This window comes from Ambystoma mexicanum, chromosome 5p (genome assembly GCF_040938575.1).
Source record: "Ambystoma mexicanum isolate Mex_15411 chromosome 5p, UKY_AmexF1_1, whole genome shotgun sequence".
NCBI classification, from domain to species: Eukaryota; Metazoa; Chordata; class Amphibia; order Caudata; family Ambystomatidae; genus Ambystoma; species Ambystoma mexicanum.
In genome coordinates this window covers 668985399-669000236 of record NC_090930.1, presented here as the reverse complement: position 1 = coordinate 669000236, position 14838 = coordinate 668985399, and positions in this window count along the sequence as shown.

Here is a 14838-nt window from a genome sequence, read left to right as displayed (position 1 = left end):
CCTATCCCGACCCAGTCGGCTCCCGCCTCACCTCAAACTACTCTATTACTACCACCTAGTCAACCTCGGCCAACTACACCCGGGTCTTACTCTGACCACCCATGGCAAACTTCTACTTAGCCACGCTCACCTTAACGGCTACACTCGCCCTGCTCCACCACAACAACACCACCCACCACAAACCCCGTCCGCAATCACTCCCAACCCAACATACTATGGGTTTTTTGGAGACCCAACATATTGACAAGCCTGACGCCCTCAGTCCTATAGAATGGATCTGCCGATTTGCTGCTCCGCCCACTCCTTGGAACCCATGCACATTGAAAGACAGAAACCTGAGACTCGGCTCTCGGTTCATAACCCCCAAGACACTCGCCAAAAAACACTCCTTTCATCCCACACACATTCAAGCAAACTCCGCTCAAACTTTGAACATCACCCAATCAGCCCCCTTGAGCACATCTGAACAGCCACTAATCAAGGGCGCCCTCGTCAATGCCCGCTCCCTGGTCGCCCATGCGCTAGATATCGCAGACTTCATCTCTATCAACAATCTACACTTCCTGGCTATCACGGAAACCTGGCTGCACCAAGCAGCAGGCCCAGCCTTATCCCTCGCCATCCCAGAAGGTTATTCAATACTAAGGAAAGACCGGGACATAGGTAAAGGAGGAGGAGTAGCCTTCATCGCTAAAACATCCCTTGGACTTAGATTAATCCCTCCGCCCAGCTTCCGATCTGCAGAACTTCTGTCAGCAAAGCTCCAACTCTCTGCCACACAAACCATACTATTACACCTCCTTTACAGACCTCCAGGCCCCATCACCACATTTGAGGAAGAGATATCTGACCTCTTGACCACCAACACCAAAACAGGATCTCAAATTATCCTTCTTGGTGACCTCAACCTCGGTCTCGGCGACCCAAACGATACCAATGCACTCTCCCTGGAAAGCACCATCTCCCAACTAGGGTTCAAGCTCAGAATCACAGACCCTACCCACAACAAAGGCAGGACCTTGGACTGGCTAGCGGATCTCAACTGCTCTACGACCATCACAAAAAACGAGCAAACTGCTTGGTCTGACCACCACGCCATCTCCTTCTCCATCCAAGGGAAATCACAACCAAACTCTCCAACCCCTACCATCCCCCAAACCCTCACCAGAAACAACCGCAACATTACCTTACAAAACCTCTGCCCACTTATAGACAATATCTGTACCCCTACAAACTACGCCAACCTAGATGCGGAGAAACTCGCTGACCTCTACAACAAAACGTTAGAATCAGCAGTAGACACCATCGCCCCACTCAAACTCACCAAAGCCAAACCGGCAGCCCATATGAACAAATGGTTCACACCAGAGCTAAAAATCCTCCGAAACTCCAAACGAGCCGCAGAAGCCACCTGGAGAAAAACACCCAACCTCTCCAACAAAACTCAACTCTCGATAGCAGCCACCACCTACAAAACTGCTATCCTTAAGGCCAAAAAAGAGACATATGATAACAGAATTGAGAGCGCCAAATCCAAAACAAAAGAGCTTTTCAATATCCTCAGGGAACTGGAATCCCCCCCCCACTCTGGCTGAAACCTGCGTGAAAGATGCAGACTGGTGTGAGAGGATTCAAAAAGCCCTAGCAGACAAAATCACCATGTTACAATCCAAAATCGAACAGAAAAAGCTCAGCCTTTCCAAAAAAACAAACCATCCTCCGTCCACCACCCCAAAAACACCTACTTGCCCCCCCTTCTCCTTCTCACCAGTTTCCACTAAAGAAGTAGAAAGCATCATTAAGGGCCTCAAGCCCTCTAGATGCCAAGGGGACTCATGCCCAGCTCCCATCATCCAAGAAGGCGCCAACACTCTGGCCCCCTTCATAACAGCCCTCATCAATGCATCCTTCAAATCAAGCTCAGTGCCCAGCAGCCTCAAGGAGGCCTGGGTCATGCCACTTCTAAAAAAACCTAATCTAGACCCCAATAACCCAACTAATTACAGGCCAATCACCACCGTTCCCTACATCCTAAAGATCCTAGACAGAGTGGCCTACCTGCAAATACAGAAGCACCTGGAAGACAACAACCTCCTGGGTCTCAGACAATCCGGCTTCAGGCCAAGGCATGGAACAGAGTCAGCCCTACTGGACCTAAAAATCCAGATGGACGAGGCAAAGGACAAGGGTAATCTAGCCATTCTCCTACTGCTAGATCTATCAGCTGCCTTCGACCTCGTCGACCATCAGATCCTCACAGAACATCTGATGACCTCAGCGGCCTTCTCTAACCAGGCGACTGCCTGGATCCAGTCCTTCCTAACCAACCGAACCACCCGGGTCTTCTCCCCAGGGGCATCAGCACTCCCTGTCCCCATCACCTGCGGCGTTCCTCAAGGCTCGTGCGTCTCGCCGACCCTATACAATATCTTCACAAAGCTATTGTTTGACCGCCTAGATAACCTAGGTGTCACATACACAAACTATGCTGACGATACCCAGGTTCTCATCACCCTATCAGGGTGCTACGACGAGGACTCCACCAGAATCAACAACCTTTATTTAGAGATCCAAGCCTGGATGGCAGAGCACGGCCTATGCCTCAACGACGAGAAAACTGAGCTCCTCATTGTCGGCTCCCAACATCGACTAAACAAACTAGACCCCCGTTACGCGTCCATCAACATAGACGGTAACCTAATCACAGTAGCCAAAGAAATTAAAACCCTTGGGGTTTATCTAGACTCTACTCTCTCGCTCAAAAGACAGGTGAACGCAACTGCCTCTTCAACAGCTTACACCAATAAGCTCATCAACGCCTGCAAACCTTTCCTATCACCTTCCAGCTGCATTACACTAGCCAGAGCGTTAGTGCTCTCAAAAATTGATTACTGCAATACCCTCTTTCTTGGCTCATCAGAACACAACCTGAACAAACTACAGGTACTTCAAAATAATGCCATCAGAGCCGCCTTCAGTATCCCACGAAACGCCCACATCTCCAGCTTCAGACAAGATGCTCACTGGCTCCCAGTACGAGACAGAATCACCCTCAGATCCCTCGTCATCGTCCATAAATGCCGCTCTAATGACGCACCCAAATACCTGGCAGACAAGTTCCACAACCACACCTCAACTAGACCAACTAGAACACCATACGCACATTGCCTTTCCGTTCCCAAATTCTCCCTAAAAAAAGCAGGTGGCGCCAGCTTCCCGGTCCTAGCTGCCAAACTATGGAACGCTATGCCACCATACCTTAGAGCAGAACCCTCATTTTGGACTTTTAGAGCCAAAACAAAAACATGGCTTTCCAACAAAAACGCTGCTTAATGCACTTCCTCTCTGCATGCCTCTGTTGACCACCTGTAACCCGGTCTGCTACACCGTTGTTGTTTTATCACAGTCTGTATTGTATATTTTTGCCATGCTGTAACTGTTTCTAAGTCTCCGGCGCCCAGCTACCCCAGGGTTCGGTGCGCGGTACAAATAAATAAACTAAACTAAACTAAACTAATATATCTTTATGTCCAGTTCATGCGTTCTGGATGACTACCCCTATATAACACCCCTCTCTTGGAATCCCCCTGACCCCACTGAGCCAAGAAGTAGTTCTGTTTTGCAAGTTTAAAAGGTTTATTTGATAATTTAAACAATAGATATATATATCACACTTTATAATAATTAATAATTAAATATGACACTTAATATGAGCAGTAATCAATAATGGATAGTCTGGCACTGCACACTTGTGAATAGGAACAGAAGAATAAGGTGGTAGAGAATGCTTTATATAAGTTCAGATGGATGTAATGTTGAATGAAAATGCAATACAGAAAATACTCAATATGATTTCAACAAAACAATGTAATCACTTTTCTCTGGCAATCCCCTCCCCCCTTTATGCAATGCAAGGAAATGGAAGGAAAGCACACAGTTCTCAGAAATGCAATCAAATGTAATTCAGTTCACCCCAGCAAGCTTAGACTACAGAAGTTTGAAACACAGGCCCAAAATGCTTTTATATGTGCTGGCAATGAAGTGAAAAATATACTAAAATGCTTTTAATTCCCTCTAGAGGTTCAGGGTGAGTGGTATCAAGTTAATATTAGTCCAGGCTCACTCTAGCAATGATTCAGGGATTGTTCTTAAGAGGCAAACAAATTTTTAGCAAGGAAAGCAAGGAATCTGCTGTTTTCACACGTGGAGAAATTTGCAAATCGCGGCAAATTCGCGAGTGCGTGTTTCGCGATTGCGGCAAAGGTATAGGGGGTAGGAATGTGGTTCTAGGTTCGTAGGAAAGCCAAGATTCCCAGCTTTCAGAGGAAAGTTACTGCAAGTCTCTAAGACAAACGGTCACGGAGATATGAGCGATATGGTAAAGGTCGTTTTTCAGATTTGAAATTTTAAAGTTCAAAGTGACAAGTGACAGCTTTGCAATGACAGGCGACAGTTAGGAGGCAGTTCTACTTAGATTAAAATAGCTTGGATTAGATTATTTTAACTAAGAGATTGGTTTTGCACAGTTCTGCTAGGTACTCACAATATATTTTTGAAATAAATGGGCCTCGCCACGGATCTGGTCAGGTTTTCTTCACTCGCCATGGACGGGCTCTGCGCACAGCGTCTGGGTCAGCTCTCTAATTCTGCGAACAGCGGTCTGGTCTGGGTCTCTGGTTCTGATCAGGTCTGTGGGTCCGGATACAGCGGTCTCCGGTTCAGCTGGTCTCTCTCTGGATACAACACTGCTCTCTGGCAAATGGCAAGAGTTCTTGCAAAGAATTCAAACAGCTCGCCTGGCTGTGATAATGGCAATGATTTGAGGCCTGCTAAGGAGGGATTTAGCTTGTAGTTGACCTCTCTGCTACAAATTCTGAAGTAAAGTCTTGGTCTCTGAAGGTGGATAGATTGAAGTCTCTATGTTGGCTCTCTGGAGGTTGATGGAGGTAAAGTATGGATTTTCCCGGCAGAGCGTCCTGCAGCAGATGGAATAGAATGTCCCTATCTGTCCTGACTGTCTGCCTTTATGTGTTTTGAAAATGGGTGTGTGTGCAGCATCACTAGCCAGCCCCTCTCTCAACTGCAGATTGGTCAAGCTTTCCTTTCTCTCTTGATTGGGGAAAAGAAGTGGAGTGTCAGAGCGATGTCATTTAATGGCTTGCAGATAGGACACTCCCCTGTCAAATTACACACAATCTATATTTGATCAAAAAGACATATTTCATAGCTACACAGTGGTTTGAAATTACATGCACCCATCATGCATTTACTGATGGTAGCCCCTGTTCAAACTCTGCTCTTCCTGGGGGCTTGCATTCAGAAATGGCAATATTTTTCACTTTTTGGTCAAGTTACCAATATCAGATTCTTACTCAAATTTATCCAAATGTGTGCAAGGCATGCAGGCATTGATTGATGAAGTATCAGACTTTTCACATGCAGACATTTTAAGTAATACCCTCTTAACTGCTAGTTTGCCCCCAGATCATGCCACCGGTTCTAAAAACCTCTTAAAATGTGGGCAGTAAAATCACAAGAATTATGGTATCATTTATAAAATTTTCACAAGTCCGCTCTATGAATGATCCATCTTTTAAGAGTTATGTTCTGGCCCCAAAGGGGTGTGGTTTCCCCCCAGCACAAGGTTGAATTTCTGGTTTTTCCAGTTCTGCCAAGCCAGCTTGCTCTCACAGGCAGTGCTCCTCTCCTTTCCTTCCAGGAGGAAGCCACTTTTACGGCCCCCATAATAAAACATTTGCCTGAGTCAGGACAGGGCTTTGTTCAATTTCCTGCAGAGCCCAGGTAATTCAATCAGGGAAGTGTCATATCCCTTTTGGTGGGAGCAGCAAAAGGCAGATAGGCCTGGGAACACAGCTGTTGTGCAAGTCTCATCTCCTGTCGGGGGTAGCTGGTGGGCAGAATTCAGTTCCTTAAGCCAGGCCCCAGCTAATGTCACTTTTAGTTACCCAGTTTTCTGCATTCAAATAAAACTAACCATTTTTACATATGCAGCTAAAATGCTGATTCTAAGTTTAAAACTATGACATTTAAACAATTGCAACCTATGTGACACTCAAAGGTAGGTCACTCATTTCTTTTAAACATTTAGATTTTTAGTGTCTTTCAGTCCAAATTTACTTAAACTGCTGAAATCCACAGCTCAGCCAGTCTTGTTATAAACCTTCAAGTCACTTCAGAATATAACTTTACATTGGATCCACCTCTCAGTAAGTCTTTCTTTGGCCTGCTTTGGGTTCATTTATTCAGTTTTACACAAAAAAGAAAAGTCTGGTGTTGTTTTAAAACGCCGGCTTTCTGATAGTGGTGAGTACTGGTAATGCACCCATTTTTGGGATTTAAGAAAATGAATTCCCCACAATTCTAGGTTGCTTTTGGCAATCAGCATTGCCATTCCCAATGGTTTCGGACTACTGTGTGGGTAGTCCAATGGTGGTTTTAGGCAGTGCCCTTCTGTGCCCATAACATCGGCAAAAAGAGTGGCAGCCTATTCTTCATGCGTTTCCCTGTGCATTTTCTGGGAATCTCTGGCCATCATGATGTTTTCCATGTCAGTACTGCACAGTTTTGAGGTAGGGCTCGGATGCATGGATAAAAACATCCCACAAGCCCCCCTCTTGCGATGGCCATTCTGTTTCACTGATGGGACTCGCAAGACCTGGGATGTTTCCTCATCTTCTTCCAATAGATGGCACAGTTCAGCATCTTTTCCTCCATCCGGTACTGATCGATCGGTTCTCCTCGCCGGTCCTGATGGGAATATTGGGCGGTAACCCGGGCCCCTCGGATCGTCCTCCCAGTCTCCGGATCATCCTCCTTGGCCAGGCTACAGGTTTTCTTTCTCCTAGGACAACAAAGGAAGAGCGGCAATACCTATTCATAGACATTTTTCCCCCACCATCGATATAGTGGGGTGGCATATAAATTTATAGTCAAAACATATGAACATGCACATTTCTTTTTGCATTCAAAAATGAAAACACCCACATTGAGAAACTCAGAATTTGATAGGCGATAAGTAGGATATTTTAAGTTGGAACTGAATTAATCTGAGACAGCACCCTCTAGGATTCCAGAGGATTCCTCCAGTTGTTGCAGAGTGTGCCTGGGATGGCAACACTTCAACTGGTTAATGTGGACCCACTTGTCTTCCCCCTCTGCCAAACCGCCTTTGGGGATGCGGATCTTGTAGGCCACAGGGGAGATCTTGTCTATAATCTCAAAGGGTCCCTTCCATGTAGGCAAAAATTTTCGCTGTTTGGCCTGGTTCCTTTGGAAATTGTATAGATAGACCCGGTCCCCCACCTGATATTGCTTCCTGGAAGTTTTCAGGTCATAGTGGGTCTTCATGCTATCAGCTGATCTTTCTAGATTCCGCTGAGCATAAGCAAAAGCATGTTGAAGGTGTTTCCTTAAATTCTCCACATACTCATGAGTTGTGGAGGCATTTATCAGTGTCTGCTCTTGGGTCCTGTAGAGCAAATGCTGAGGAAGCACCATCTTGCGCCCAGTCATCAACTCAAATGGCGACATTTTGGTTGCAGATGAAAGGGTAGATCTGATGGCCATTAGGACCAGAGGTAATCGGATATCCCAACTTGGCCCAGAATCTGCCACAAACTTCTTTAATATGCTCACAATGGTTCGGTTATATCTCTCTACTGCCCCAGAAGAAGCTGGCCTGTTAGCAATGTGTAGCTTTCTCTTGACCCCCAGTATCTCCCACATCTTTGTCATCACTTCACTGGTGAAGTGGCTACCTCTGTCTGACTCAATCCTTTGAGGTAGACCAAAATGGGAAAAGATGTGGTTAATCATCAGGGCAGCTGCAGTTTCTGCCTTGCAATTTGGGGCTGGGAGACATTCCACCCACTTGGTAAACAAGCATGTCACAGTCAACATGTACTTATTCCCCCTAGCAGAGCGAATCACGGGGCCTACAAAGTCGATTTGTAAATCTGACCATGGCAGTGTCATCCCCCTCTTTTGGAGAGGCGCACGGTGCGTGAGGGATGATGGCTGAAATTGTGCACACACAAGACACCCCTTCAAGTATTGGTCGAGGTCCTGCCCCATGTGTGGCCAGTATGCAACCTCTCTTAAGATTTCCAATGTCGTGTGAAACCCCCTATGACCGGCGGTGGCCGCATCATGGGCGTGACTTAACATCAGGCTTCAGAATGAGGTAGGAACCACCCACTGATCGTGGCCCGCTTTGGATTTCCTTACCAGCAAACCGTCTTGGATTCGGAACATTTTTGGACATTTCATCAACACTCTTAGGTCCTCTTTCCCAATGTAATCGGTATCCGTCAGGGGAAAGTTCTCAGGGTCCTCAAGGTGCTGGTAAAATTTACCAATTATTGGATCCCCCTTCTGAGCGGTAATCAAATCAGCATCAGGGGTCTCCTTGCTCCATTGTGCAATTGAAAGGTCATTGTGAGCATTTGTCTGGGACCCAGTGATAGCAGTGACCTGGATTTCCCCCAACAGGGACTCAATCTCAATTAGATCCCCTTGGATGGCCCCGGTTTTGGCCAGCTGATCAGTTAAGTCATTTCCAGTTTTGTCTGGTCCCTCTACTTTGGAATGACCCTTGATCTTTTTCCAATAGATGGTCATCTCATTCGAGGTGACCAGATCATCAATGTTTTGGATCAACTTCCCATGTTTCAAGGGTTTGTTGTTAGCACATAACATGCCTCTGGTTTTCCAATTAACCAGGTGCTCCACGAACCCGTTCCGTACATAACCCGAATCTGTGATTATGACCAGTTTGTGGAGTTGATGCTGGACAGCAGTGAGGATGGCCTGATGCACAGCCATCAATTCTGCCACCTGACTACTTCGGGGACCAATTTTGTATCCAGCGGAGGGTTCTGGGGACTCATTCACCTATGCATTCCCTACGCCGGCCACCAGTTCTTTCACCCCGTCGTTGCCAACATGGTAAGAGCATCCATCCACATATACAGTGGGCATTCCCTCACACTTGTCTTCTTCAAAGACTTTGTGGGGGGAATTAAGGTATGCCTCCATGTTGTCCTTTATTTTTAGACTTTCGTCCTCGAGACAGTTTTCTCTGGCACAATCATGCAAGTCAGCCAGACCTTGCGCGAGGGGACTCTTCTTGTTTTGGCCATATCTGACCTCCACAGGAAAGCCTTGCATTGACAGAATCTAGGAAGTAATTCGGGAATTACTCACATTTCCGGCCCGGATTCTATCACTTTGGAGATATTGCAGAGGCTGGTGTGGAGTCTCCACTATGATGTGTTCCCCCTGGATAAACGGGCGGTAATTCTTCAATGCCCACACCGTTGCCAGGAGTGCCTTCTCACAATCGTTGAATTTTTCCTCCACAGAGGATAAAGTTTTGCTCGCATAGGAGATTACTTTATTGACCTTGTCATGCTTTTGGTATAATACTGCCGTCAAGCACGTATTAGAGAACCCCGTCTCCAGGAAGAACTCCTTGTTTCTGACAGGGTAAGCTTGGCAAGGCGCTTTTGAGAGGCTTCTTTTGAGTTGTTTTACTGCCTTGGCTTGTTCTGGACCCCATTCCCACTTGACCCCCCCCTTCAGGAGATGAATCGGGGGTCTGGTGATTTCTGCGTGGCCCTCAATGAACTTTCTGCTGTAATTAGTCAGTCCAAGGAGGCTCCTTAGTTCCCGCAGAGCTGTGGGGTCTTTCAGTTTCTGAAGTGCTTCCACTTTCTTTTCCTGGGGACAGAGACCCTGAGGAGTAATCTCATGCCCCAAGAAATTAACACGGGTTCTACACCACTGTGCTTTCTGAAAGGAAAGTTTTGCTCCGGCGGCCCTCAACTGTGTCAGAACATAACGGATCTCCGCTATGTGTTCCTCAACAGTTGAGCTTTTGATGAGGACATCGTCTACATAAGCCAGGTTACCCCTCGCACCCAGGTCGGGCATGGCCTTATGTAGGAAAATATTGAACTCATTACCGGAGTTAAGGTATCCGAAGGGAGTCCGGGTCCATGTGTACTGCTGGCCCCCAAAGGTAAAAGCCAGTTTGTATTGGTCCTCCCTGCTGACAGGCACGGTCCAGTATCCATTGGTCAGGTCTATTGCAGTGAATACCTGTGACCCCTGAATCTGGGCCAGCCCTTGGTCAATGTAGGGAAGAGGCCATCGGGAAGTATGGACCCGTTTGTTGAGCTCCCTAAGGTCAGCGCAGAGTCTCCACTGGCCGTTTGGCTTCAATATTCCCAGCACCGGATTATTGAAGGTGCTGTGGACTGAACGGATTATTCCCCGGGACTCAAGGTTCTTAATTATTTCCGTAAGGGACTCCATTGATGCGAGAGGCAAGCGATATTGCTTCACAAACACAGGAGTCATGCCAGGGTCCGTGGGGATTGTTGTTGTGTGGATGTCGGTGCGGCCACAGTCATATGAGTCTACCGCAAAGAGATCTTGGAAATCCAAGAAAACTTGTTTCAACTTTTGCTTTTGTTCCAGAGTCACACAGGCATCAGCTAGGTTGACTCTCTCTTCCACCATCTGCCTGAAGCCTGGAAAGACTTCTGGTTTGGCTATTTCAGCGGCCTCCTCCAGCTGGGTGGAGAAGTCCCTGGTCAGAGTGCTGATTTGGACTGGAGGCTTCAGGTGGGAAAGGCAGCCCTCATGGACCTGGAAAATCACCTCATCCCTCCTGAAGTCACAAGTCACATCTTCCTTACCATAGGGGCAGGAAGTGTACACCAGGAAGTTCCCCCCCATGCCGGGTAAAAATCCTGTCTGGTGTTGTATTGTCATCACTGTCAAAGCAGTCCTTGGGGATTGGCCCTAACAGTTCATTACCTAAATCTATGGAAAAATGTCAGTCATCAACCGCCATTCCAATAATGGTGCCTGCGGCTAGAATAATACTCTTTAAGTCGCTGTTATCCACCTCTATTGGAATGGTGTCATGTTCTATTTTGACTAATGGAGTTGGGTTTACCCCTAACCCTTGCAGTTGGAGAGAAGCATTTAGATGTATGTAAGCATCAGGGTTTTTCAAATGTTGTCCTCTTTTAGCTTTCACTTCCAGGGAGAATTGTCGGGTCCTTTCTGGGATGGTGACTTCCTCTTTAATCTGAATTTCAACTGCATAAGGTAGCAATTGAGCTGACCTAAATGCTTTTTCTGGATCATCAAAGCCCATGGGATTATCCGCTAATCGGGACCAAGCTTTGAAGTTTATTAGGTCCAAACTAATGGCAAAGCGATTGAGAATGTCACTGCCTAAGTAAAAGGCGGCAGTGACGTCTCGCACGACCCAACAATTATGGACTATGCTCTTGTTGCCAATGGAGATTTTGAGCATACACCTGCTTGGCAGGAGATGTTTGGAATTAGGTGCTTCCAGGTCCATTTCCCATTTGTCTATCAGTTTGAAGGTGGGAATGGCTGGATCTTTTGGGAGTTGGCGAAACATGGCTTCGCTGATGAAGCTCTTACCATTGTTCACGCACACTCGAGCGAGAACAGAGTCCTTCCCATCATTTAACTGAACAGGGATGAACAACTGCTCTCCAATTTGCTGAATATCAGCCAGGCTCTGAGCTGATTTCACATCTTTCTGGACTATAGGAGTGGGAGTTTCTGATTGTGGATTAGTAAAGAATTTCAGGGTGTTTCCTTCCAGTGTGGAATACCACCTTAAACTGGAAGGAAGGTTGATTTTCAGAAATAGAGAGGACCCTCCATCACCAGTCTGTTGTCCTACTGCTATTACTGTCACGTCTGGAATTTGGCTATTCTGGAAGTGAAATTCTACTTGGTCAGATTTTTGTTCAACCATGTGGCAGGTGCCGTTTAAACTAACATGGTTGACACTCTGTTTTAATTTTATTGGTCGGCTAGTCTGGGTCCAGAGGACCTTGTTTACGCAATCTATTAAGGGTGACAACCTCCTCAGGAGGTCATTCCCCAGTAAACAAGGGGTGCCCTCTGGAGTCACTACTATTACCGGGTGTTTCACCTTGTGTCGCCCGATCTTAATGTCCAAGTCTGCAGTCCCCTCAACGGGAATTTCCTTCCCGTCAAAGTTCTGCAGTTGTCCAGGAAGAGAGGTGAGAGGAATTTGGTAATTCTCTCCCCTTCCTGCATTCAGTTCGTCAAAGGCCCTTCTGGACAGAAGGGTAGCTTGAGATCCAGTGTCCACCAGTGCCAAAATTGTACCCTGCCCCTGTACTTGTACCGGGGCATAGTATCTTCCCTCCTTCTCCTCAAGGGGGCACAGATAATGCACATTTTTGGACAACTGGTGGGCTAACTTTCTGGTTTTGGACATCGCTAGCGAAGAGATTTGGGCAGAATTCTGTGGAGAGCCTTGGGAATCTGAAAGAAAAAGTTGGCAACTGAAGATCAAAGCCATTGTGGGTTCCCCTGGCTCCGGTTCTGGGCCGCCCCCCCCTTTTTGGAGGCAGTCACCAGGATGGGTTTGAACCAGGGGATTTTCTTGCTGTTGGTTCTGGGATGAGATGGTGGGCGGCGGTAGCTCAGTCTCCCCCATCTCCCCAGTCTGGATTTGCATCCCTAGGGACCCATTTTTCTTTGGGAGGAGTTCCCCCCTCTCTGAAGGAGAAGATCCTTTTCCCAGGATCCTCTGAGGATCCCTCTCCCTCAAATTGGAAGATCTGTACCTCCTCCTCAAACTGAGTCTGTTTGGGTCTTTTGTTTCTCCTGCCCCCCCTCTGCTCCTTAGGAGGCAGACTTTCAGGGGCAAGAGATTTTGTTTCCGGTTCCTGGGTTTCCAGGGGCTGTTTACAAGTGAGGAAGGAAGCTTCCTCCAAGGCTTTACACCCCCCTTCCCTTTGTGCCTCCTCCCTGGGGACCGGTGAGTTATCGGGGTGCTGCCACCGTCATTGTTCTGGAGCACCAGGTCCAGAGTTGGGTGCGTTCTGCGCCGGCATGCCGATCTGAGGGTTCTGCTGAGCCCTCAGTATGTGACCCAGATCCCGTGCCATGTTTTGAACCTGGCGCTCTAACTGGGAAACCCGCTCAGGCTGATACGGGGCCCTGTTTTCTCCCGTGGGCTGATCCCGGGAAGGGTAGCTATCCCTTCTTTGGTAGTACCCCTGGTTGGGAAGATTTGGATACCGATCCACCCTTGGCCTCCCCTCTCCCGGATTCGGTTGTCTGGGCTCAGGGAATTGGGGAAAGAAAGGTGGAGGATTTTGGGGCTGGAAATTGGGTGGATACCTGGGGAAAAAGTTCTGCCCAGGATTCAGAGAATTTCTGCCCTCCGGTGGGAAGTTAGGAGGAAAGTTCCCTGGGTTAGGTTCTTGGCTGGATCTCCCCCCTTGGGCTGGATGAGTCCACACATAAACCAGGATGGGTCGATTTCCCTTGTAACGGGGACTTACATAATCAGGAGAGCGAGGGACCCCATTGGTGGGGCTGCCTCCTTGGCTCCCTGTCTGTGACTGGCCCGAGGACCTTCTGGGCCTAGCATTATTAGGTGCAGGTAGGTTTTTAGGCCCCCCTATCTCCAAATCCAAAACGGGGGTGACCTTTACCTCTGCCACCTTGGCAGCAGCAGGGGTGATGTTGGTTTTGGGATTTTTCTGGGTATTGCTTTTATTTTCTATGGGCTTCTGCACCTCATAGATCCGGGTAGCCTGTTCAATGACCCAGTCTAAAGATCTTTTCTCATGAAAATCTCTCACGAGCTGGGTCATTATATATTTGGGCAAGGCATGGAAAAATGTATTGACGAATTATCTGCTGTCTGTGCGTACCCTTCTGGTGGTCTGCGCAAAGGCACGTTTCAGTTCTTGCACAAACTCTTGTGGGGCCTGATCCTCCCCACACTGCAAATTGTAGGCTGCCTTGCGAGCCGCTTGGGGATTTCTGTGAACAGAAAAATGTTTTAATATGGCCGTCCTATAGGTGGACCACCTGGAATGATTTTGGTCCTCCAGCCCTGCAAAGAAACTGGAGTACTCTGGGGAGAATGTCCACTTTACATATTGGATACAGCTTTGGCTGTCCTTCAAATGAAAAGTCTCCATCATTTGCTCATAGAGCTCCAAGTGTTCCCAAACAGAGTACTTGGCGTTCTTATGATAAGGCGTGATGACACTCCTGATTGCCTTAATCTGTTTCAATGGGTCCTTAATCAAGGCCCTTTTTGCCTTATTGGCCTTTTTGGTTCGGGTATCCCTTGTCCATTCGTCCTCTGACTCAGAGGCACTGCTCCCAGAGGTTCCTGTCTGATCTTCCAGGTTTTCCTGGATTCTGCGAGCCTGGGAATGGCTGGCAGAATGTGGGGACCTGGTCTCCTGTGTCCTGTACCGTTCAGAGGAGTCTTCAGATTCCTCTTTGCTGCCAGGATTTGATGGGTACCCCCCCCCCACTGACCTAACTGGGCAGAGGTTTTCAGGATGCCCTTAATGGGCCTACTCTCCTGGGGTTCCCCACTAAATTGCACTGTGCTTGGGTGCCCATACCCGGATGCCCGCCCATCCATTCCTGGGAGGTACTGGCCTATGAGCCCCATGCTTCTGGCTGGATAGTAATCTGCCATCCCTGTGGCCCGGTGCTCATGTGCGCCAGGGGACATGGGGGTGGCAGAGTCCAGGGACTGAGAGAGATAAAGGCCTCTGGTACTAGGGCTCCTGAGGTTATGCTCAGGAGTTTCCCTTTCCCAGCGAACTTGGTCTCTATCCGCCCCTACTCCCTGTTGCAATGCAAGAGCCTGCGCCTTCAGTTCCTCAGTTAAGGCCTTACTAGACTCTATCAGTCTCTCCTGCATCGCTACCTGTTGTTGGAGCCTATCATTGTGCTGGCAGAGAGCCTCGTTTT